General features: G+C 35.5%; 1 pseudogene; it reads left to right on the plus strand.

Moving 5' to 3' along the window:
* Positions 1-7,021: 7,021 nt before the first annotated feature.
* LOC126713996 (geranylgeranyl transferase type-2 subunit beta 1-like) lies at positions 7,022-27,265 on the plus strand (annotated as a pseudogene).
* Positions 27,266-27,943: the final 678 nt, after the last annotated feature.

Raw genomic sequence — 27,943 nt, forward strand, 5'->3', positions numbered from 1 at the left:
ATGTAGATAAAAATTTGCAAAAATTTTTTGTGAGTTTTCACATCTTATATTTAGAAAATAAAAATAGAAAGATATAAAAACATAACATTTAGTAATACTTTTCGTTTATATTTAATTATTTTTCCTCAAAATGGACCATCACATATGTTTATTGTAATCTTAAAAATAAAATGTTTATTATTATTATTATTATTAATGAATTAATGTTAGAGAAAAATTAAGTAACTTTTAAGTTTATTCACTTAATTAATTAATTTTTATTTCTAATCATAATTATCATAAGAAGGAAAAAAAAAAAAAAAAGCTAAATTTCATGAAGTTTAAAAGCTAAATCATAATTATCAAGTAGTGGTAATATATATATATATATATATATATATATATATATATATTACATTATAACATGACCCATTTCAAGAAGCTCATTTCAAGAAATTCAAGCAATACTGTGTTCGTGCTTTGTTTTGTGGTCTCTCTTCTCCCAAATCCAAAAAATAATTTTCAACCTCTTTTTCTTTGAAGATTTGAAAATCTCTCACAGTCTCACTCTTTGTGTGAGAAGATCCGTGTTTCCACACATGGTTTGGAATCTTGATTGCTCCAAGAGGCTAACATCTGATGCCATGCTTTACTTCAGTCATTGCAGATGCAAATCTGAGAAAAAACAACTAGATTTTTCTGCAAAATGCACGGCTTTGGATATGTTTCATTGATTTAGCAAAACCGATTGAACCATCCCAGTTTTCGGTTTTTCTAGTTGAACCATCTTGGTTTTCAGTTTTTTCGATTTAAAACTCCGGTTATCGGTTTTATCTGCTTTTTTTCTTAATTTTTTGGTTTTACAGGATAACCAGACCGAATTAGTGTTTGATTTTGGTTGAACTAGTTTTTAAAACCATGGTTTTATCAACAAGTGAACTGAACTCGACCAAATGGGTTGGGCTTAAAACGAAAAACAAAAATTATGGGTCGGACTAAATTGTATTATTCTACAAGATGAGGAAAATTGAACTAGTTCTCTGTTACTACCTCACCTTTTTGACTCTACCACGCTTTGCACATTTGACATTTCCAAGGGCATAGACCAATTTTGGTAAATTTGATTTAATTTTTAATATTTTTGGTTGATTTCATTTAGCTAGTGATTTTGCTTGATAAAGTTTGAATTTTGAAATTAGGTATTAGATTTTCTATACTAGCTGTGTTTGTTTCCTGACAAAAATAAATATATTTTCTTTACATGTTTTAAGGCCACATCAGCCATTTACCACTTTTCGTAGAAATTATTAGCAACATACCACTGTTTGCAAAATAAGTAGCAATATACCACTTTTTTAAACTCAAGATTGCTGTGTAAATCAAGTTTTAAATGCTTGAGTTTCATAAAAATACTTGTGCTGACGTGGATTTTTTATTGAAAAAATGTCACATGTTACTCGAGTTTGGTAAACTCAAGTTCCATGCAACACAATACTCAAGCTTACCAACCTCAAGTTCTTTGCAAATACAAAATAGAGCGTAATGCTCTTTTTTTTTTTTCTTTAGTGGTACTCGAGCTTAGCAAACTCAAGTTCCTTGTAATATGGAACTCGAGTTTATTAAGCTCGAGTTCCTTATACCTTTTTTTCAATAATCAACAAATAAACATAAAAATAAGTAATTTTTTTTTTCATTTGAACACACAAACATATGTTTTTATTTATTTAAATAGAAGTATTGTAAAATATAAAAATTTTAATTTCAAAATATTAATTTTTAGGCCACTCAAAAAGTGCCATGAGAGATTATTTGTAAAATGGCTCCTTTGAGGCCCCTATCGCTTAGAGAGCCAATTCCTATAATTATGAAACCCATATGAGATACGGAGGAATAGGCTCTTTTTTTTCTTTTTCTTTTTTCTTTTTTTTTTAATTACGTTGACCAAGAGATGCTGAAGCTACATAAATTATTTGAATTGTTCCCACTATCATCAAACAAACTTACTTATTTTAGTAGTCAATAATCAATCCAATTTTAAAATTGTATTCGGATAGGATATACTATACACAAAGTATGGTCTATTTTTGCACTCAACAAAAAAAATTAGACTTGAAAATAAATAAGACGACTTTGTTGATTCATTTCTAGATCAAATAAATATTAATATAATTCAATGCGTCATTAAATATTGATTCATTTGCTCTCTACACATCATGTTTTCTGCATAAATTATTCACTAAACAATTTTTATGAGAAAATAGTGAACATTTTTAATTAACCCAATATTAAAACTGCTTACCACAAACATGTTTATGCAGTGAACAGTGAATAATTTATGCAGAAAAATAGTGAACAATTTTTTAAATAATCTTGAATAGAAAATAATTTTATGTAGAATGCTAAAAACAATTTACGCAGAAAACAGTGAACAATTTTTATGTAAAAATAGTGAACTGTTTTAATTAATGCACAAAACAGATTTTATGAATGCGATAAGTAGATTTGAATATACAGTAAATATGATGTGTAGAGAGCAAATTTTTCTAATGTAGAAAAAGATTTTATCAATGCAGAAAAACAAATTCGATTATTGTGAAATTTAAATATGAAAAAGTATTCAGATTTGGCTTTTAAATTTAGAAAACACAATTTCACTAGGTGTTTTATTAGAAAATAGTGAAAAATTTATGCAATGAAAAGAGAATAATTTATGCAGAAAAAACAATGACCAATTTTTTAAATAATCCTGAATAGAAAATAATTTTATGCAGATTGCTAAAAACAGTTTATGCAGAAAACAGTGAACAATTTTTATGAGAAAATAGTGAACAATTTTAATTAATGCAGAAAACAGATTTTATGAATGTAGTAAGTAGATTTGAATATACAGTAAGCAAATTTGAATATACAATAAACGTGATGTGCAGGGAGCAAATTTTATTAATGTAGAAACAGGTTTTATCAATGCAAAAAAACAGATTCAATTATTGTGAAATTTAAACATCAAAAAGCATTCAGATTTGGCTTTTAAATTTAGAAAACACAATTTCACTAAGTGTTTCATGAGAAAACAGTGAACAATTTATGCAATGAACAGAGAATACTTTATGCAAAAAAATAGTGAACAATTTTTTAAATAATTTTAACAAAAATGGAGTGAGATTTTTCTTTTACATGTTGTTCTAATTCCTCATTGTAACCCCCAATATTTTAACCAATTTGACCATAACGCTTCCAAGAAGTTAGAAATTGATGAGTGTATTAAAAATGAATGAACAAGGAGTATGAGTGGCCTAAAAATTAAAATTTTGAAATTAAAATTTCTATATTTTACAATTTTTTTATTTAAATAAATAAAAACATATGTTTGTGCGTTCAAATGAAAAAAAAAAATACTTATTTTTATGTTTATGTTTATTTGTTGATTATTGAAAAAAAAAAAGTATAAGGAACTCAAGCTTAACAAACTCAAGTTCCATATTACAAGGAACTTGAGCTTGGTAAGCTCGGGTATATAGAAGAAAAAAAAAAAGAGAATTACATTCAAGTTTTGCATTTACAAAGAACTCGAGTTTGGTAAGCTCGAGTATTGTGTTGCATAGAACTCGAGTTTACCAAGCTCGAGTTCCATGAGACATTTTTTCAATAAAAAAAATCCACATCAACACAAGTTTTATTATGAAACTCAAGTGTTTAGAACTCAATTTACATAGCAAACTCAAGTTTCATGAACTCAAGTTTCAAAAAAGTGGTTGTAAGGACTCAATTTGTAACGATCCCAAACTCTTATTGGGGTCGAACGCTAAAGGCCCAAACAATAAATTTGTAGAGCGTGGATATGAAAGAACTAGATTAACTTCAAAAGAAAAACGATTAAACTTAACGTTTCTAGATGGATTAATACAAATATTACGATCAATTTATCATTGAAGCAAGCTAAGTTCTTTATTTCATAAGATTTTCTTCTAGGCATCAATTGTTCAGAAGTTTCGATCCTTTCTCTCAATGCATTCTTTCATGTTATATACTGCCTTCTTGGTGTCATCTTCGCCACACACGTGTAGGTTGGATTCGGGGGATCCCTTCCTGTCCCATCCAACACTTCCTGGAACCTTCAACCAGCAGCTGTAAGGCTGCTTTATCACTGTTCAGGCATCACCTCCACATTAATGCGGCTAGAGAGTTGGTTGAGAGGCAATTAATGCGAAGGCAGCAGTTGTTAAAGATATTTGTTTATCTTTTCTTTCTTACCCTTGGTCCCATGTCCCACCTTTAGTGGTAATGTAGCTCTGAAGTGTGTTTGTAACAATATGACGTCCAGGTCGTCCTCGGACACATATTGCTGAGAAGGATTTTATCCTCGGACGAATACTGGACCCATCTCATGTGATGTCTACTCCTATTTTCATTTGGTTCCCCTTATAACCTTATATGGGCCTCATCGGATGGTTTAACGTCCTTGGATGGGCCACAGGCCCAGTTAACACGATTTTAATAATTATTGATTAACCGGCCCCCACAATGGTATATTGCTACTTATTTTGTAAACAGTGATATGTTGCTAATAATTTCCGCAAAAAGTAGTAAATGGCCAATTTGGCCCATGGTTTAATGTAAAACAGGTATTTTTTTCCAAAATAACCAAATCCCCCAAACAATTCCATTAGTTAGCAAGGTTTTGAAACTATTTAACAATCTAACAAATTGGGTGCAGAGAACTTGATTTTGTTGTGCTAAATCGAGTGTGAAGAGGTCGAGTTCCATGGAACTCAAGTTTCCACAACTCGATTTCCCTACCAAGCTACGACCGTCACCAGACCAAAGATGAAGTTCCATGGAGATGGTGACCTAGACAAGAAAAACATCCATTGAGATGGAGACCTAGACAAGAAAAACATAGAGATGGAGGAAACCAAACGCATGAGGAATCCAACCTAATGAAGCATCATCAAATCCAACCTAGACAAGAAAAACAAAGAATTAGAGGAAAAACATAGAGATGGAGGAAACCAAATGCATGAGGAAGAAGGAACCTTGCCGCCGATTCTTGGAACCAAACGGTGTCCCTTTGGATTCGCCTGGGTTTGTTGTTTTTGCTGAAGATCAGAGGGCGTGGGTTTGCTGTTATGGGGAGATTTGAGTTCAGAACTGGGTTTGTGAGATTTGGGTTCAAAGCTGGGTTACTGCCTCTGGAACTCGAGTGTGTCACTCTCGAGTATGAAACTTGAGTATGAAACACTCGATTTCCACTGAAACTCAACTCCTCCCTGCTCAATTTCAAAGATCAAAATCAAGTCTAAAAGACTTGATTTGTTAGATTGCTGAATAGTTTCAAAACATTGCTAAATAGTTTCAAAACCTTGCTAACTAATGAAATTGTTTAAGGGATTTGGTTATTTAGAAAAAAAATCTTGCAAAAACAATGTGATGGGTATCTTTGTTTTTTATTAAATGAAAATTTTAGAATCTTGTCTGTATCAATGAGATGTGAAACTGATTTAATTAACCACCTATGAGTGAAGAACTTGATTAAATGATTTTCTATTAGATCAGATAAAGAACTTGGGAGGGTCACTTTTTGATAGTGTCTTTGCCCAAGCTTAAGCAGGGACCCTAGGCCCTCTTGTTGTAGTTTGAAGGAACTGGGCTTGATTCGTTGCAGCTAAATGGGTTGTTTACGAACCAAGTGGTGCATAGAGCAAAGATCCTACAACATGTATACACTAGCAAGCAAGAATATATATATTGAACAGCAAGAAGTGCAACAAAAGGAAAGCAATATAATAAGGAAAATCACACAATAATTGTTAGGGATCCTTAAATCAATATGAAATATTTGATTATTTTCTTAATTATGGATTACAATGTGCTTACTAAGACATGTTACAAGGTCCAAATGAACTCAAAAATCATAGACTTGGATGGCTATTCAAGCCTCCAAGACTTGCAAAGTTTGAATCTCTTCGAATCCGAGTATGCTCTATAGTGGTTGTATTGGGATACCGGGGAGTATTTCTCTTTATTTTATTACTCTCTCTAAGCTTTTTACAAAGTTTTCTTAATGATTCTGTTATGGTTCACTCCTACCAAAAAATGTGCTTTAATGTTGGCTGTCTTCCCTTTTTTATAGTGTCATTTTAGGGTTCGAGGTACCACTGATGTCCCCTTTTTGGCTCCCTGGGTACCAGAGTCCCTGTTATGCTAGCCACTCTGACGGCTGATTCTTTCTCCGTTTCTCATAGTTTTCTTCTTTTAGTCCTGTTTTCCTGAAAGCCACTTGCTGACTTTCCGTTCCAGGGTGCTCTTTGGAGAGCGAACCTTCCATCTCTCTTCCTTCAATTTTTCCAAGCCTTTAACTTTTCAAACCTAGCTTTTGGCTACCCTTCCTTTTTGTCATTTTTCCCAAGTGAGTCGGATCCTTCCCTGCCAAGTCAAAGGTTTTCCCCAGCTACTTCCCCTTATGGTTCATCTTTCTGGGTTCCTGGAGGTACCAACCTTTTATTTACGAGTTGTTGCTTTCCAAGCTCTCTGGTTTTTTTACTGCATCACTAAGCGTTTAAGAAGGACATATCTGTCCTTTGTTTCTTATGCTTTTTGGTTCTCCTTTCAAGCTATTTCAATCCCACTTTGGGTGTGTTGCGCATCCCAGGGATCCCGGGCCCTTGGCAGTCTCTAGGATCCCGGCCCAGTTCTTTCTACTGGACTCTTTTTTGTCCTCTAATCTTGGCAGGCTGGGCCTTTTTTTCTTTCTTCCCTTTGTTTCATGGGCTCTGAAACCTGCCCCTTCATGGATCTTGGGCTTCAAATCTTTTAGGCCTACTATCCTTTGCTTTTGTGAGCTCAACCCCTTTTCAATTTTTTACTTTCCATGGAGTTGGCCCAAGGTGCTATTTCTTTGAGCTTTGTGTTATGATTTTTTGAACCTCAACAAAACTCAACTCTATATAATTTTTAAAAATGTTGAATTTCTATATAATTACTTCTATATTGTTAGTGGATCAAGTTTTAAAATCTTAGAATTGATGATGAGCTTAATTGCCAAATGGGGGAGCTTGCTGCTGAGAAACACATCCAACACATTTTAACAGTTGAAAAGGTGTGTTTCATAAATATACTTTTTTTTTCCTCATGATCTAAGTGTAACTTGGGTTGTTGAAATGATTCTTTTGTCTTTTATGTCTAAAATTTTCATTTAAAAAAAAAATTTAACAACCCAGAGGAAGGATGATTTTGTATCTGTTGTGATGGAACATTTGTGAATGAATGGGGCATACTGGGGATTGACCACTCTGGATCTTTTGGAAAAGCTCAACACTGTAGATGTGGATAAGATTTGTAGAGATTCTTCAGTTTCTTCATTAAATCAACTACGTTGTCTAGTTACGTTCTGTTATAATACATCAATGAGTTAGAATTTGTTGTCTGATGGTTCTCCCCAAGATTGTGATTCTTCCTATATATGATTTTTGAGATGTTTGTAACCATTCAGTAAGCCCAATAAATTAATGATTAACATTACCAGCTTTCTAAAGTCAAAAGAAAATAAGAGAGAGAGAGAGAGGACAAAATGAAGATGATTATAGTAATTTGCTTATGAATCTTCCAATATTTGAATTTTTAGATGGCTGTACTTATTACTATTCAATAAGTCCAATCAATTAATGGTTTAACATTTTATGCTTTCTAAAATTTGGAGAGAGAGAGAGAGAGAGAGAGAGAGAGAGAGAGGAAAATGTAGATGATTATAGTAATGAACACATAATGATTTAATTAGTTGTGCAGGGGTGTTTGGCGGTAACTTTGGACATGATCCTCACATACTGTATACTCTAAGCGCCGTACAGGTTTTGGCCCTTTTTGACAAGCTAAATGTTCTTGGCATTGATAAGGTGACTATGGCTGTGTTTGGTTGCTGTAAAACGTTTTTCTGAAAATACATATTTTCCGGAAATGCTAATTTCCGAAAAAGGAAAATGTTTCCATGGTGTTTGGTTGCACTTCAAAAAATTTTCCAGAAAATATTTTCTGGTGTTTGGAAAAGAAGAAGGAAAACACAAATTCAGAAAAACACAAGCCACAACCCAGGAAAAAATCATCCACGACGACAAATTCAGTCCGACGACCGCGCCGTCGATCGCGTCGTCGATCGCGATCTCGCCTTCTTCGCGAGATCGCGATCCACGGCGTGATCGCGATCGACGCGGCGAGATCGCGATCTCGTGAAGCACGGCACGATCGCGATCGACGCAGCGAGATCGCGATCGACGCTTAGCAATCGGCGGCGCGGACTGGAGCTCGACTGGGTTCGCCGGCAATCATCAGACTGGACTGGAGCTCGCCTTCCTCACGCGCGCTCGCTCTCTCCCTTTTTCCGGAATTCATTTGAAGTGAATATAGGAACGGAAATTCATTTCCGTGGTCAAAGCCTTTTTTTTTCAGTCAACGAATTTCAATTTTCGGAAAATAGAATTTTCGGGACCAACCAAACACACCTATTTTCCGGAAAATCATTTCCGGAATCACTTTGAAGTCATTTCAAACGCAGCCTATATGTATCCTTTGGCATACTTTTTGGTGGACTTGAAATTGTATTGTATGCTATGCTTTGTTTTTTGAAATACTCCACTAGCCATAATTTTTAGAAATATTGCAATTCTTTGTATAGATAGTTAACTGGTAGATTCAACTTGTGCATCATATTGATATTACATATTGGGTGGAATCGGTACATTTAAACTACTCAGTTTGGTACAGAGACGTAGATGGCTCTTTACAGGAGATTTAGGCATCAACAAACTTTAATATTTAAACCAAATATAAAGAAGCGTATATCTAGCAATTCTTGTGGCTCTTAATATTTAAGTCAAATGTTGCTGGGCTGCAAAATGAAGATGGATCCTTTTCAGGGGACATATGGGGTGAAGTTGATAATACACGGTATTCTTTCCCCTTCTGATTTGTTATTTAACATCTCTTGATTTTGGGGGTTAGCATCTTTGCAAGTAGTACATATTTTACCAAACCTATTCTTTTTTCTATAGGTTCTCCTTTTCTATAGGTTCTCTTATATTGCAATATGTTGTCTCTCAAAATATATATATATATATATATAAATTTTTTTTTTGGTAAAAGGGAATATATTACTGAAAACTAACCAGCCAAAATAGGTTCAGAACAAAATCTGTTTAAGTACAGACTGTTGGCATCAACCTTGAGAAAATCCCAAACATCCATAGGCGGACTTCTAAAGACAAGGAAATCATTTTCTTGATTCGAACCCAGCCTTGCCAAAACATCTGCACACTTATTGGCCTCTCTAAAACAATGCTTAACACAAACTCGCGGAAGCTAGGAAATTAGGTACCGGCAATCATCCACTAAGGTAGAAACCACACTTTCAGTAGCCCTTGGATTATTCAGCAGCCCTTGGATTATTCAGCAGCTCAACTATAGATTTAGCATCAATTTCGATCTCAGTTGCAGGTAAGTGGAGGTTTAAACATTGTAGAATTCCGTCTCTAAGGCCCTAAAGTTCTGCAACAAAACTCGATGTGGTGCCAATCTTCCTAGCATAACCACAAACCCAGTCGCCCTCCCCATTTCGAATGAGTCCTCCACTTCCAGCTAGGCCTGAATTACCCAATGCTGATCCGTCTAAATTAAGCCTGAACCAGCCCACCTCTGGCTTTTCCCACCTAATCCTCTTTATCACCTGAATCGGAGCTATTTTAGGAAGCTTCACACAGTGCTCATACTCCATAGCTTCACGAAAAATCTCATGACCCAAGTTTTGTTGAATGGTTTTATTATTGAAAACAATGTTGTTCCTATGCTTCCAAATGCGCCAAATAGCGAATAGGAAGGAGGTTTTCCAAGGGGGGTGGTCTGTATTTTTTTTAATTAAGCTTTCCATTAGTGGTGATCCATTGGTGCAGATTGCCATTAAAAAAAGATGAGTTTACCTCCTCGGCACCCAGCTGAGTCCAAAACTCCCTTACCTTGCTGCAATCCCTAAGAGCATGAATTATAGACTTAGACTCAGAGAGACATAGCGGGCAAATGGGATCCACCAGCACCCCCCTCTTAGCTAGGCATTCCTTAACACCAATACTACTGTGCAAACACATCCATACAAATGTTTGAATCTGAGGAAGAATGTTAACTTTCCACACCCATTGACCCGAGAAAGGAGCAACTTCATTTCCAATAGTAATTTGATAAGCACTTTTGAGTTCAAATCCACCATGAGTGGACTTACCCCAGGCTAGTTTGTCCTGACCTCTTGCAGCAAGAGATATAGGAGTGGCTTTTAAAATATTGCTGATACTTTCAGGAATAAGGATGGATATTTTTTGACCAATTCCATCCATCAACTAACATTACATCTTTTACTCTAAGCTTCTCCTCTTCTACAGACAAAGGACCTTGCACCAAGCTCCTGATAGGCCCAACACTACACTTATCATGCTAGAAGTTCAACTCGCTATCTCTACCCGCAGCCCAACTAACCCCTTTCTGAAAGATATCTTCACCTTTTCTCGTAGCAGACCACACTCTGGAATAAGACAGCTTAGTGGGATTTGTGGCATTCAATCTTTGTCTAGTGCAATACTTACTTTTTAAAACCTTGCTCCATAATGCATCCTTCTCAGTATTGAAGTGCCAATTAAGTTTGGCAAGAAGAGAAAGGTTTCTGCCCTTAGCTGTGTGAAGGCCAAGACCCCCTTCACTTTTAGGCCGAGTAATTTTCTGCCAGCCCACCCAATGCATCTTTTTGCCCGACTCCGAAGAACCCCACAAAAAATCCCTATTAACTTTATCAATGTTGTCCAGGAGCTTACCCGGGAGAGTGTTGCATTGTATGACATAAGCTGGAATGGTAGAAGAAGAAGCTTGGACAAGAACCGTTCTGCCAGCAAAGGAGAGTAGATTGGCCTTCCAACCAGCAAGTTTCTGCTTAACTCTCTCTAGGACAAAATTGAAGTCCTGGCTGTTTGACCCTCAATGCTGAATAGGAAACCCCAAATATTTGCCGAGATTAGGTGTTGAAGAAAACCCTAGAATATCATACAAGGATTCCCTCGTATCTCTATCAACGTTAGGAGAGGAAAACACTATGGATTTAGCTTCACTAATTGACTAACCGGATATATTGCAAAATTCATCCAAAGCGTCTCTAATTGCAGAACAGTTTCTACCATCTGCCTTAGTGAATAACACAAGGTCATCCGCAAAGAAGAGGTGGAAAAAAGCGATACCGCTCCTAGACGCTTTAACAGGAGTTCATTTTTTCTCCCTGCATTTTTCTTCAATTAAATGCCCCAATGCTTCCATGCAGAGAATAAAAGGATAGGGAGATAATGGATCTCCTTGCCGAATGCCTCGAGAAGGCCTAAATGGTTCAAGCAAACCCCCGTTGAAAAGCACAGAAGTGGTGGTGGAAGACACACAATTCATAATAAGATCAATCAACTCCTTGGGTAAGTTAGCTTTCACGAGAGTTTATCTGATAAAACTCCATTCGAGCTTGTCATAAGCCTTTTCAAGATCCACTTTAATTGCCAAATACCCCACTCCTCCTCTCTTTCTACTAACAGTATGGATGAGCTCTTGCACAATGATTGCATTGTCGACCCCTTCCCTTCCCGGCACAAAAGCTGATTGAATAGGAGACACTAACTTGTCCAACAACGGCCTAATTCTGGCAACTATAATTTTTGTAATAATCTTGTAAACTGTATTGCAGAGACTGATGGGGTGATAATTGCCAATGGTTTCCAGGCCATGGATTTTGGGAATGAGTGCCACATTAGTTTTGTTAAGGGATTCAGGAACTTTTTTAGTTTCAAAGCACTTCTTGACTTCCTCCACAACTGAACCTCCAACTATCATCCAGAAACGCTGAAAGAACCCGGCATGAAGGACATCCAGACCCGGAGCTTTAAAAGCCTTCATAGACTAGAGAGCTTATTTAATTTCTTCTACTGAGACAAATGCAACCAAGTCATCTCTCTCCAAATCAGAGAGGGTCATTTGCCACGGAGATATGGGCCCCGAGTGGAGTTTAGCTTCTAGTTGGCTTGTGGTGTAAAGCTTGACAAAAGCTTCTCTAACAAAACTCATGATCTGTGTTTCCTCTTGAATCCATTCACCAACACTATTCTTTAAGCAAGCAATTCAATTTCTCCTTCTTCGGACAATAGTAGACACGTGAAAAAAGGATGTGTTCCTATCACCGAGGACCATCCAGTTCATCCTTGATTTGAGTGCCCACAGCTCCTGTTCTTGATTCAGCACCTCATTTAGTTCTCTCTGGAGATCTTTCTTTAACTCAACTAAGAAATTTGACGGCCTTTCTGCTAAAGCTTTCTGAGCACCATCTAATCTGGCCATAACGCGCCTCTTCTTAGCAAATAAGTTACCGAAGTGATTTTGGTTCCAATCAGTAGCATCCTCAGCAAACTTCTCAACTGCTTTCTCAAGACAGTTTGTACGACCCCATGTATCCCTCACAATACTTGGAAAGGTCAGGTCATTGAGCCAGAAACTTTGGAACTTAAAAGGCCTGTTGAGTCTAGAATCAACCCTTGGATCGAAATCTAGCAGGACCGGGCAATGGTCCGAATGAACACGAGTTAAATGAGACACTCTAGCATTCGGATATAGGGTGCACCAACCCGGGTTTACAAAAAATCTATCCAATCTTTCTTGGATAAGACCTCTTACTCCCCTGCAATTAGACCAAGTAAATCTTGGTCCTGAGAAGCCCAAATCCACCATATTGCAGGAGTCCAGACAATCCTTGAATAAAAGGGACCTATTGGCATTAATTGTTTTGCCCCCAAACTTATCATTATCTGCAAGAACTTCGTTAAAATCCCTTGCGATAATCCAGGGACTACTATGCAAGCTGGCCACATTAACAAGATTATTCCATAAAATACATCTCTCATTAAATCTAGGACTAGCATAAACCACAAATAAAAAACATTGAGTTGTCTCTCAATATTACGTTGCTTGAATAAAATCAATGTGGAAAAGGCTGTGAGCTACATCGTAAGTTGCTAAAATTTGGATGGTGGATTTGGATGCACACCTGGTGGGGAGTCCCATGCAGGGCAAAGTATGCTAGTTATTTAACTCAGAATCTTTACATGAAGTTTTACTTTTCTGATTAGTTTTGATAAATCAAGTGTCCATTTTACTTCCATCATCTTCTTTGTTTTGTTTTTATCTGGGTGGACAATCATTTCAAATATTTTATCTTTTTTTTTTTTTTTTGTAATTATTATCAGGGTGGAAAATTTTCTGCATCTATTAAAAACAAAATGTGTTTCTCATTTCTCAGATTCAATTGCTGTCAATCAATTATAAATTTTGCATCTTGGTAACCCAAACCTCCACTCCTAATGGAAACTATTTCCTATTTGTTTGTTCAACAATAATTTACAATATCTTACTTATAAAAAAAAAAAAAAACAATAATTTAAAATATCTCATGCATTTCTCCTAATATATTTGAAGTGGAGGTTGATAAGGCTGAGATTCTGCCTTATAAAGTATAAATTTATGAGTATTGCAGAATGGTCTATTTAATTTCCCTTTAGTTATCAAAAACTATTGCAGAATAGTCTATGAAATGTATTATGTATGATGGATTAGTGTAATTTACTAAGAAGTCCATTGCTTGCATTTCATTGTAAAACAATTTCTTGCTGTGTTTGGCTCTAAACGAGCTGAGTGGTATACTGTTCAAGCTCACTCATTTATCTCTCAGCTCACTCATTCATCTCATGAGTATTGGTGAGTGATATCCTTCTTTAGCTGGTCCTGTTTGAGCTTGACTAGCTTTCCTTTCTAGGATTTAAGTTAAGTTAGGTTCTTCAGGGTAGAAGTCATTTCATAAGTGATTCAATTGCTCCATACCAAGCTGATCTTGTGTGAAGTTTGAGTAGCTTCAGTTTGTTTATTGACTTATTGGGATATATACACTTCATAATCGAGTAGTTTGTGTTGCAATCAAAAGAAAATTGCAGCTGATTAAAATGCTTATATGTGATTTCTCAACTTTGTAACTACATTCCCAATTGAATTTCAACTGAGCTTCCAGTGGCAGCTCTAGGAATTTTTCCCAGGCTACCTAGTGGCAGCTCCAGGATATATGTTGTTTAGTTGTTTCATTAATTTGTTTATCTTTTATAAACTATAATTTGTTATATTGTTGTTTCATTAATTATAAAATTATTAATTGTTGTTTAGCCTAACATAATTTAATTTGTTTGTCTTTTATAATGTATTGGTTAATTAAATTATTAATTATTGTTTATTAGTTGCTTCCCTCAATTAATTATTGGTTAATTAAATTATTGTTTATCAGTTGTACTAGTACACACCCCGACCCCATGCCCCCATCCACCCCCCACTCAACAGACAAGCTCCATGGCCCCCAATCACAAGAGCCAATAAGATAAATTCATAATCACAAATCACAATACACTAAAAAACAATTAATTGTATCTCACCAACACCAACACTAACGAATAAAGCCAAAAACAGGGGCAAATATTAAGAAAGTTATAAAGTAAAGCTAAGCAATCAGCCAATCACAGTTCAAAGAGAATCAGATAAAGTCTTAAAGAGAGAGAGAGAGAGAGACTCTCATTTCATTTCACTTTCATTCTTCAGATAAAGAGAGAGAGACTGAGACAGACAAAAACCCATTAACCCAATAACCCGTATATGTAATAGAGAAAAAGAGAGAGAAGTTAAGTGTAAAGATGAAATACCTTGAGGTTGAGGGAGCAGGGAGGCCTGAGGTTGAAGGGCGGCACCGTCGGGCAGCACGTCTGGTCTTCTGGAGCTCGAGTTTGGGGCTCGATGTGATGACCGATGTGCTCTGTTGCTCGAGGCGGAGGCGCCATTTGTTGGTTGTTATCTTTGATGACTAGTGAGGTTTTTTTCTTTAGGTTAGGTTTCTGTGATTTTAGTTTTTGCTTTACTTGAAGAATCAGCGAACACATATATTGGGTTTTGGTTTTTTTTTTTTTTTTTTTTTTGAGAATTCGTGGGTTTGTTACCATCTGTAATCTGTTGGGTTTGCTTTACCTGGTTTTTTTCTTTAGATTGGGTTTGCTTTACAATCTGTTGTTGGGCTTTTTTTCCCTGATGGGCTTGCTCTATTACAATTTTTTTTTTTTTTTTTTTTTTTTTTTAGATTTTAGTTCAAAAATTTTTTTTTGGGCTTTTTTTTTTTTTTTTTTTTTTTGCTTGAAAGTAGAACAAATAATTTTTTTTAAATTTTTTTATTTGAGGGTGTTCCTAATTTTTTTTAAGGATAAACAAATAAATTTTTTAAAATTATTATATATAATTTTTTTTTTCAGGTCAGGTGTTCCTGAGAACACCTTAGACTGAACATGGCACCACCACTATGAGCTTCCAGTATAACTTCGAGCTGCTTAGAGTTAACCTTTATTTTACCAGGTGCCTCACTTTTCATTAGAGTATATTTGTGAACCACTCAAACTGCTCGAAAGTCATGTCATTTCACCAACTTGTAATCTTTAACTTTTTGAACTTAATGCGTTGTCTTAAAAGTGTAACATTATTTACTTCGAGTTGAAGCTAATTGATAAGTGGTAGCTATTAGTGTTCTCGTCCTGAATCTCTGTGTAAAGGCTAAACAATTATGCCCTTTTATTGTCTGCATTTTAAACTCGAAATTTTTATTCACCAAATATCAATGCCTCTATTTACTGTGACTGCAGTTTTCTGTTGTGTGGCTGCACTTTCTCTAACGGGGTCATTGCATCTTATTGACAAGGACCTTCCTGGGTGGTGGTTATGTGAGCAGCGAGTTCAATCTGGAGGTCTTAATGGTTGTCCTGAGAAACTCCCTGATGTGGGTGTATTTTATTTTAAAATAATTTAACTGAGACTTTGTTTTCAATAAAGAAACATTTTTGTAGTCTTTCTAACTGATTTTGTTGCATTGCTTCAGGTCTGCTACTCGTGGTGGGTTCTTTTTTTTTTTTTTTTGGTAAACCTGGAATATATTGAAAAGCTAAACAGCAGCCACAGGGGCTGTGTAGTTACAGATCCGATTACAAAAAGGACCAGAAAGGTCTTGCATCAGCAGTTGGGACAACTCCACAGGCGGAGTGTCTAATATACAAAAATCTAGATGACTAGAGACTGCCTTTTTGGCCAAAGCATCGGCGCAAGCATTAGATTCCCTATAGCAGTGCTGGATTTTCCACAAAGGTTTCTGGTGTAGCATGTTCCTGCAGTCATCAATAAGAGGAGCATATTGAGCAAAGGATTCTGTATTGCAGGTTAGAAGACTAATAACAGCTTTAGCATCAAGTTCTATAATTAACTCTTGGATTAGAAGTTGGTTGCAGAGAATAAGGCCATCCCGAATAGCCCATAACTCAGCTTCAAGGCTTCTAACCGTACCGATTCTTCTAAGGAATCCCTTCACCCATCTGCCATGATCATCCCGGATAAGTCCACCCCCACCTGCCGGACCTGGGCAGCCCAGGGCTGACCCATCAGTATTTAATTTAAACCATCCTGGGCTTGGGAGTTTCCATCTAACCTGAATTAAGTGTTTTTCGTAGACAGACCTTTGGGAAATGACAATACAAGAGAACTCAGATGCAAGAGTTTCAACATCACTCAACAAAGAAGGTTTGAGATTAGAATGTTGAAAGTTGCATCTATTTCTTTGAAGCCAAAGGTTCCAAATGCCAAAAAGGAAGAAGATGTCCCAGGTAAAGGATTTATTAGGCATAGTGCTACTAGTGAGGGCATTAGATTTAAGCCATCTATTACAAGGGGAAGAGAAGAAATCAGGGTCAGTAGCAGGAATCCCTGCCTCAATCCAGAACCTTTTGGCTACATGACAATCCCTAAGGACATGAGAAATGTCTTCCACATGAGAGCAGTGAATGCATGCAGAATTTTCAGCGAGGCCTCTGTGATGAAGAGTATTTTTAACTGGGAGACTATTATGAATACATTTCCAAATGAATAATTGCATCTTGGGGTAACAATTGAGTTTCCAAATCCATCTACCCTCAAAAGAGAAAGTAGGACCTCCCTCCCCAAAAGCCAAATTATAGGCATGTTTAGAGTCAAAAAGGCCTTTGGCTTTCCCATCCCAGCAGAGAATATCCTTGCTAACAGAGGTTTTCCTAAGGGGAATGGCTTTCAAAATCAGCAACCAACTATCAGGAATTACAAAGGATATTTGGGAGCAATCCCATTGACCATCAACCATGGTGTTCTTTACCATAAGATTTTCTTCAGCAAGGGTGAGTGGCCCCTGTATCAGCTGCCTAAGAGAGCCAAAAGTGGTCCACTTATCATACCAAAAGGACAAGTTACTGTTGTTGCCAATAATCCAGTGAGATCCTTTGGTGCATAGATCCTCACTCTTGGTGATGGCCGACCAAGTTCTAGAGAACCCATGCTTGCGAGGGTGATTTCTATTCAAGTATTTCCTTTTGAGAGTTTCAGCCCACAGCTCCCCTTTACAATTTTTGAATCTCCAACATAACTTGGTTGTAAGAGACAGATTTTTCTGTTTCGCAGCTTTAATTCCTAAGCCTCCCTCCTCTTTATGGCTAATCACTTTATCCCAACCAACAAGGTGAATTTTCCTTTTAATCTCAGTGGATCCCCAAATAAAATTTCTGTTAATTTTATCAAGAGCATTATGAATTCTGGCAGGAAGGATAGTGCCTTGCATAATATAGGCCGGAATGGCTGAGGTAACAGAATTAGCGAGTACACATCTCCCAGCCATAGATAGAAGGTTAGATTTCCATCCAGCCAACTTACTTTTCACCCTATCAATGATGAAGTCAAAGTCATGCCCAGTGGAACCTGGCTGCTTTAGGGGAAACCCCAAATACTTCCCTAAGTTTGAGGTTGCTTCAAAACCGATGGTTTCACAGATAGAATCCCTGGAAATCTGAGAAACATTGGGAGAGAAGAAAATTTTGGATTTTAACAAATTAACTTTGAGACCAGATAGCTCGCAGAACGACTCTAACACATCTTTGATGCTTTGGCTATTTTTGAGGTCAGCTTTGGCAAAGAGAACAATATCATCAGCATAACACAAATGGGAGAAGGCAGGTCCGCCACAAGCTACCTTTAAGGGGTCCCACAGATTGTTAGAACATTTGTCATGAATGAAGAGACTTAGCATTTCCATACAAAGGATGAAAATATATGGGGAAAGGGGATCCCCTTGTCTAATACCTCTTGAGGGTAGAAACGGGTCCAGCTTACCTCCATTGAAAAGAACGGAGATGGATGTAGTCGAAACACAACTTAGGATCAGCTTTATCAAGTGAGGAGGAAATTTAAACAGATTTAGCATATCTCTTATGAAGTTCCAATCTAGCCTATCGTAGGCTTTTTCTAAGTCAATCTTGATTGCCATGAAACCAGCTTTTCCTTTCTTTAAACTGAGGGTGTGGATAAGTTCTTGGACAATGATCATGTTGTCCATACCACGTCTCCCAGGAACAAAGGCAGATTGGAGGGGAGAGATAATTTGGTCCAGAAAGGGTCTAAGTCTTTGGACAATGAGTTTGGAAATGATTTTATAAACTGTGTTGCAAAGGCTTATAGGACGGAAGTGATTAATGGATTCAGGACCTTGGCATTTGGGAATTAGGACAAGCAAGGTTTGATTAAAGTATTCAGGGATGGAGCTAGTTTGGAAAGCCTCAAGAACCACCTTTTCAACAGATTCATGGACAATAGCCCAAGAGTTTTGATAAAAGCTTGCATGGAGACCATCCGGTCCAGGGGCTTTGAAAGGCTGAATGGACCACAGGGCATTCCTAATTTCCTCCGAAGAGATGGGGTGGTTGAGGGACAACAAGGCTTCCTCAGACAGGACATCTTTCTAGCTTGATCATGATAGACAGGGCCCATTGGATAAATAAGGAAAAGCCTGTTAAGTATATCTTAGACTGCCAGGTCTGAATGGGCTACTTCGTAGACTATGATTACACCTATTTGTCCTTTATTTTATTTCTGCATTGTTAGTTTGAATCATTTGAAATTTCTCTGAGGTGATGTGGTTAGACAAAAATCTCAGGATATGGAAAATGGAGGAATTTCTGATAGACCAGATGATGATGTGGATGTCTACCATACATACTTTGGGGTAGCTGGTAACTTGAAAGCTCGAAAATGTGTTTAAAATACAAGTGTTGTTTAGAGCCCGTTTGGTTCCACTTTTTGAGCCCAAAAAGGGCGTTTTCAAAAAAGCTAAACCTAGTTTTGCGTTTGGTAAGCTCAAAAGGCAACTTTTTTATAAAAGTTGCGTTTTGAACTTTTATAAAAACTGAAGACAAAACGCGCAAGGAAAATGGACCCTGAGCGGTCCATAAATCAAAACGAGCTATGCGCGTTTCGTTATATTACTGTTGCAATAACCAAAAAGACCGAAATACCCATGCAGTTTGACGCCCCTCATCTCTCATCTCTGCTCTCCCTTCGCATTTGACGCCTCCATCTCTTCTCTCTGCCTTGCTCTGCCTTCGTAAGTCTCTCTACTCTCTATCTTTTTTCTTTGTTTCTTCTTCCGCTTCGTCTTCCTCTTCTTCTTCTTTCTTTCTTTCTTTCTTTCTTTCTGGTTCTTCCTCTCCATAAGTCTTTCTATAGTTTTGGATTGTGGTTTGTTTTATGGGTAATGATTTTTCTGTGTGTTCTTTGGGTTGATTTCTCATGGGTATGGGTTGTTTTGATTTGGACCGAACCTGGGTTGATTCTCATGGGTCTGATTTGGATTTTTTTGGTTTTGATTTCTCATGGATCTGGGTTTGATTTCTCTGTTCTTTGGTTGATTTCTCACTTTTGGTGTGTGGGTTTTGATTTCTCAGGTACCAAAAACACTGATCTGCTACCAAAAACCAGGTACCAACACTGATCTTAATTTTTTTTTTTTTTTTTTTTTTTTTTTTTACCGAGTGTGGGAAAAAAAATTTCGGATCTTGCTATGAATGGGTATTGTTCCTTTACTTGTTTTGTTATTTGTTTTTGCTGATTGGAATATATAATGAAGTGTTTAGTTAGTAAAAATATATAATGAAGTGTTTAACACTGATCTGATTTTTTTTATTTTTTTTATTTTACCGAGTGTGCTATTTTGATGACATAAACACAACCTAAAATCCTCCAAGAGGTCAAATATGTTGGACCTGATGAGAATGTTGATGACTCAGAGGATTTTATCTGATCCTGATGAGAATGTTGCTGCTCATTTTATGATCTGTTATTTTGAATTGCCATCTTTAGTTGGTAATCATGAACATTTGGCTAAGGGATTATATAACTTGTCTGAAATATTAGTTAGCAATTAAGTTTTCAAAATGGAAAAGTTCATTATGTTGTTTATGTGCCCCCATCCTTCCATTTGCTGATACATTTACATTTAGGAGTTGGAATTGTCAATGGCATACATATGCTGGTCAGGAGAAACTTAATAATCATAACATAATTTGGACAGGTCTTTTACACACTAACTAGTTCTGATGGGAATGTATAATAATCTCTTGCTTCCGCTCTCTCCTTCTCTCTTTCTACCTATTTCCTTTTTCTTTTCTTTTTTCCTATTATTTCAACAAAACTAATCATAGTTTCTCGCTCATGCAACAAACTAAATCCAAACTCCGGAGATGCATGGTTGTTTACATATTTAAGCTACGTTGAGTGTTGATAATGAAAAGTGTATACTTTTTATTATGTGTTTTAACTCCCATCAGGAGCAATACCTTATCATCATGTATATATGTTTATTTGTGTTTATGTCATTACATGGTTACCCCAAAAAGTTCTAAACTAATGGAAAATAATTCCATGATTTGTGTTTCAACATGTACGCCATTTTTTTTTTTTTTACGTACTTAATGCCAATCCGAAAGCCTGATCATTTATGCCAAGTTCAGTTTTGCTTAACATCTTGCTTGTTAAGCAATAGGGGTAAATTTGAGCTAGCCTTCTCTAGAATGGTGTCCAGGATGGTTATATATCAACCTTAAGTACTGTCTTTTTTGGTTATATATCAACCTTAATTACAGACAATGAAACTGTATGATATTAAGCTCCTTGGTTTATGATTCTTTTAACTTTTTAGGATAACTCTACTGTGTATTAGCCATTTATTGTTAAACAAGTGGTTAAAATTTTTATCATACTATATATATATATATATATATGTGTCAAAGTTTATTGGTCAATACATGCAATTAGGTGTTTAAATTTACCGGAGAAATCTAATGTATTGCGCTTAGGTATTACACCTAAATTTTATCCTATTTTCTTATACAAATCATATCTGTAATTTATTTTTTTTTGTACATATTATTACTATCTCTCAAAATATTTAATTTTTTTTGCTTTTAGCACCCTCACTACTACTTTTCTTTTTCTCTTTTATCTCAACTTTATTAATATCGAAGCCACTTCATTATAGATAGCAAACTATCTCAAAACCGTCCCACTCTTCTCCCATGTGAGTTTTCCCTTCCTTGAAGAGAGGTGGCATCCCTAATCAAACCTTGCCCTACCTTGTTACTATCCCTAGTGGATTATCTTAATTTAAGCTCTCCCATAAAAGAAGTTAAGTATAAATGTATATGTTTTGCGAAGATTCATACTCCACTCCATAACTTTGGGGATTTTTTTTGGTCTATAGGATGCTTTTGATAAAATAAAAGGAATTAATGGACATAACACATTTCATAAAATCCAGTACATGTAGTTCACTATTAGTATTAAACATGCCACTTTAACTAAATCTGACACATCCACTCTTCTAAAGATAAAGAAGCTGTATATATAACACATTATAAAGGTTCAAAACTTAGTACGTATGTTTTTATATGCCATATAATATAATATAGAAAAATACATACATAATACTACTACGTAGTGGATATCATTTACTTCATTTATTTAGGTACTAACACTCAGATTCTGCCAATCTGTTTCGCTAAACCATGCATCAGAACTTGATTTAGTTCTGTCCCTCTCTATCATACAGGTATATGCTTTCTCATACCTTCTATTACCCTGATTGTGATATGTTTGATGTTCATGACCTCTGTAATATGTATATATGCATGACTAACTCTCCTTAGAAAGAGCCTAACTCTGCTTTGTAATTCTGTTTGGACCTTCTAGTCCTTGTACCTGTTTGTTTTGATCTTAATAAAAAATTTATGGTTTTGCTAATATGCTTCAACCTCATTGGTTAACTTTATAGATGGGTAAAAACACAACTTCCAACCCCGAGACAAAAAATGCTAGAGCATTATGGGATAATAATTCAAACTGGACCACTACTTTTTGTAATCTTTGTGTGTAACAGATTCAACTTGGGAATAGGAATAAAGGTGCTGCCTTTAGTACCTTCGGTTGGACCACTATAGTGACCAAATTTTGTGATGAGACCGGTCAAAATTATGATAGGGAGCAATTAAAAAGTAGGTGGGATGTGTTAAAAGGTGATTGGAGATTGTGGGAACAATTGAGGAATCTTGACACAGGTTTAGGTTGGGATGCAACGAAGGGAACGATTCATGCTACTGATGATTGGTGGGACCGAAAGTTGAAGGTGAGTTGAGTATTTTATTAATATGTAGTTAGTTGGAAATAGTTTTTTTATATTATTGTTATATGAGTGAAAGCACTTTTACATTTTGTAAGAATTACCCAAAGCTAAAAAATTTCGAGAGAAAGGTCTACAGAATCTAGAACAACTTGATATAATGTTTAGGGATGTTGCAGCAACTGGAATAGTTGCATGGACCCTTTCTTCAAATACACTCCCTCCAACAATGCCACAAGAGGGTGTTGGTGATTCAGATGGTAGCTCCGAATTTAAGGATAATCAATGTGACATGAGTTTAGACATTGATAATTTGCAGCAAGGACATACTAGTCAATCACGTAGTTCAGGACAAAAGCGAACTAGTGAATCAATACCCTCACAGAAGAAAAAGAAGAAGATAGGAGGAGCTGCAATGTTGGACAATCGTATTAGTCAATTAATAACTGTATGTCAGAATAAGTCTGAAGGTACTTCTCGAGAGTCACCAAGTTCAGTTGATAATGTCATGACGATTGTGAGAGCACTTCCTGGAGTGGATAGTAAGTTTGTGGTTCAAGCTTCCTTAGCGTTACTAAAAAAGTCACATAAGGAGATGTTTCTAACTTTCAAGGAGCCAGAGTTACAGCTGGCGTACCTACAAGAATTGATTTGTTGGAAGCAAAAGAAGTGACCAACCTTATGTGGTACTCTATATTAGCTTAGGACTAATATTAGCTTTATGTTGTATTAGCTTTATGTTGTATTAGCTATGTTGTATTAACTATGTTGTATCAACTTAACAAAGTTATGTGATATTTAGTATTAGCTTTGGACTAATATATGTGTAATGTAAACACATTTCGATTAATATTAGCTTTATGTTGTATTAACTTTAAACTAAGTTATGTAATATTTAGTATTAGCTTTGGATTAATATATGTGTAATGTAAACACATTTGAAGCAACTATTACAGTGTTATGTACTTGATGTTCTGAATTGTGTTGGTATATATGCAACGTGTTTCTAGTCAACCGTTACACCTTTGTTACTTTGTTGATTACTACTATGTTGATTTATATTAAGTATTAGCAGTGGTTGATTATTTGTTACTTTGTTGTGTAGCCTAAACCAATATGGATGATTATAATGGTACTTATGAGAGTGGCAATTTTATGGAACTATTAATGGATGGGGATTACAGAAATTATTGTGACTATCATGATGCTGGTGATTATAATAATGCTGACAATAATAATGATGGTGATAACAATGATGATGATGATGATGATGATGAGAGTAGTGATAGTGATGATGACAGTGACAGTGATTCTGATGATGATGATAGTAACAACGATTCTGATGAGTTTTACCAGCTTGTGGCAGTTACCTGTGAAGCAATTGTGACATATTTCAATAAGTACATTAATAAGACTCCTTGTTATGATTTTGAACAAACAGGGTGGGCTTGGGTGAGACGTTGTATGGAAGGTAATGAGAAATTGTGTTACAACATGTTTAGAATAAAAAAGGAGGTGTTTCTTAATTTGTGTCAAGTTTTAGAACGTGACTTTGGACTTCAACATTCAAGGAATATAAGATTAGAAGAGTCAGTGGCAATCTGTTTGCTGATACTTGGTCATGGAACATGTAACTGAATGGTTCAAGAAATATTTCAACATTCGGGTGAAACCATAAGTAGACATTTTGAGAAGATGATCACTCTGTTGGGTGCTCGCTTTGCAGCTGCATATGTAAAGCCTTCGGATCCAACTTTTAGTGAAGTTCCAACCAAAATACAAGACCATCCAATTTATTGGCCACATTTCAAAGTATGTGTACTATTGTATATTTGAATAAGTGTTATTGTCTATAAGATATAATACAATGCATGTGGAACTGAAAACTATTATTGTTTTTATTAGGATTGCATCGATGCAGCACACGACACTCACATTTTTCTTGATACTATTCGTAAACAGAGTAACAACTTTCCGCACCCACCACCAAGTTTGTAATTGGTTAATCAATTGTTCATTATAATTACATATTATATGAGTGTGTTAAAACAATTGAAATTTTTTTTTCTAGGGAAATATTATGTAGTTGATTCTGGATATCCAATGATGAAAGGTTATTTGGCACCATACAAAGGGATATCATACCATCTTCAAGACTTTCGAAGGAGAGGTGGAAGCCCTAGAACTAGACATGAAAAATTTAATCATGCTCACTCATCTCTTCGATGTACGATTGAGCGCACTTTTGGTGTGTGGAAGAATAAATGGAGAATTATCAGAAACATGCCATCTTTTCCATTCCATATCCAAATGCTTATTGTATCTGCTACTATGGCTCTTCATAATTTTGTTAGACTAAATGATAGGGATGATAGGGGCTTCATAAACGCCAATTGAGATTCAATTTCTAGAAGAGAAAATAATAGTGAAGCAGATAGCAGTTATGAGCAGAATTCTAGATCTTTAACAGACCCTGCGATGGTGGTTCTTCGTGATTCCATTGCTAATTCCATTTGGGGTGATAATAATTAGTAGTTGTTTTTTTTTTTTTTTTTTTTTTTTTATAATATCCTGTAGTACAATTTAAACTTGGGTTATTGGTATGTATTTTATCATCTTTTTAACATTTTTGTGTTGTACAATTTAAACTTAGATTATTGATATGTATTTTATATGTTTTTACATTTTTATGTAGTACAATTTAAACTTAGATTGTTGGTGTATATTTTATCATCTTTTTACATTTTTATTTTGTGCTTCATGTTGATGGAAATTATTTAGATTTAATTAATATTATTATTATTATTGTTTAGTAAGTATATGAAATAGATGATTTAATAAGTATGAAATAAACTCACATCCACAAAAAAAAAAAAAAAAAAAAAAAAAAAAAAAAAAAAATTTGAAATAAATTCCCTTATATATACATTGTCATTTTTGGTCATCATTTACCCCTCAAAAAACCACTTCTAACAGTTTTTACCAAACACTCAGCTTTTTGAAACTCCACTTTTTCATTATACACTTTTACAAAACTCCACTTTTTCATTATGCACTTTTTCAAAAAGCTGAACCAAACTCACCCTTAAACTTCCAATTAAAAATTATGGCTACATTGTTTCTACTCTAACCTATCTAAGTGCGGAAACAAGAGTAAATGAAGCATAATCAACTGATACTACTCTAGTGCATAAGCATGAACAACAAACAATAAAAGTAAAGCACAAGAGTAAGGGAAGAGAGAATGCAAACACAAGATAACACGCCGATGTGTTATTAAAGAGGAAACCGAAGAACTCAGCGAAAAATCTCTTCGCCGCCCTCCAAGCGATAATCAATCCACTAGACAATTAGTTGGGATACATGGGTTAGCAAGAGACTCTCCAAGCCTAATCTACCCGATGTACCTAAGCCCTCCAAGTTCCTACTCCAACAAGACTTCTCAGAACCATATATTGTCTAGCTTTCCGGATCTCGCAATACGCCTGATTGCATCTGCCAAGCCTCACCAACTTCTTTTGACAATTCCCCAAAATTCCCAAGCTCCAAAACACTCTCTACACTCTGAAAATGTATGGGTTGTATTTGGGTACAAATCTCCTCTCAATGTATGACAATGGGAGAGGGAAGGAGAAGAGGCTACAATGATTTCTCACTAAGGATGAGTAGCTCTCTCTTTAAAAGATGGGTGTGTGTGTGTTGTAGAAAACCTATCTAGGATTTTTCTCTATGAATGGTCTCTCTTACATTTGTGGGTAATGAGAGTATATATAGTATAGATGAAGGGTAAAAAAGTCACACATAAAAATCCTCCAAGCAGAATGTTTCGTGACTACCTCGCGGGAAGGCCTTACCCGCGAGACACTCGCGAAAACGATAGCCTAGCACGACTCTTCAGCTTCCAGTCATGTGCTCCTCGCATGCCCCTTTCGCAGGAACCTTTCTTGCGAACTTCTCACAACCTAGTCACGAAATGCACTGATCTTCAATTAAGTTTAAGTCTTCACCAACTTGATACTAAGCCCAATACAATAAAATTCCACAAAATACAAGGAACAAAATTAAAATAATTACAACACTTTTTGTCATAGAATAAAACCAACATAAAATATAGTTGTAAATCACAACTTTATATAACTAAATGCAGCATTACTGCTTTTTAACTTGTTCATTTTTCCTTCTTGATATATGCATGTTGCATGTGATAAGTTGTTGTCAATACTCATGTTGCACTTTGAGTTAAATCACCTTTTCTTGTTCCCTGGCAATTTTCTTAGGACTGATAGAACCTGCTTAAAAATGGGTGATCACTAAGGCTAAAAATGATACAGAATATAATTTTATAGATTTATTTCTATTGGGAGGTTTTGGGTAGGGATTGAGGGGAAGAGACTTCAAAGGTGTTTTAAATAAATTTTAGCGCATTTGTATCCATCTTTCCTCACACATGATGCTGCTTTTTATCGGAGGTTGTTGGCTTCAACAATCAAAGTTTTAATCTTTCAAGACATTAATATATCAAATCTAAATTCATTCATCTTTGTTATTGTAGGACTTTCACTTCTTTAATATCCAGGATTGAAAGCCATAGATCCAGCTTATGCTTTGCCAGTTGATGTTTTAAACAGAAATTTCTTTGGCAGATAACTAATTCTTTTTTAGCTTCTTTTCTACATCACTTGCATCAATTTGATACCTTTTTGTTTCTCTTATAATAGAAAGAACATTGAGGCTGTATCGCTACATAGTAAATTGATCTTCTGCATCGAATGTTTTGCTGAAAAAAAAAGTCTTTCTTTCTCTCTTGCAAAAGAATAAAAAGGAAAAAAGAAAAAAAAAAAAGAGAAAGAAAAAAAAAAAAAAAAAAGAGACATTAACAAGAAGCGGCTTCACATGGAAGACATTACCACCATTACTGACCTACAAGCAAGGTTTTTTTTTTTTTTTTTTTTTTTTTTTTTTTTTTTTTTTTTTTAACATGCACTTAATTTGTCTTACAAATATATATACGATTAGTTTGGTCGTTTGATTGTGTATATTATAGCAAGGATGTCAATACCGTACCAAAGGCCATACCGGTTTGGCCACTGGTATGATATATTTCGGATACTAGTCAATACTGGTGTACCGTTTCGAGTTTACCGCTATTTTTTATATTTATAAATATATATATATATATATATATATGTATGTATGTATCTGTGTATATATATATTATAATAAATATAAAAGTTTACCATAAAACATTTCCTCAATTCAGAACTAATTATTCATGGTTTTAGACTTTAGTATCAATTAAAAGGGAAAAATAAAATAAAATAGAAA

Source organism: Quercus robur, chromosome 2 (genome assembly GCF_932294415.1).
Source record: "Quercus robur chromosome 2, dhQueRobu3.1, whole genome shotgun sequence".
Classification (NCBI taxonomy): domain Eukaryota; kingdom Viridiplantae; phylum Streptophyta; class Magnoliopsida; order Fagales; family Fagaceae; genus Quercus; species Quercus robur.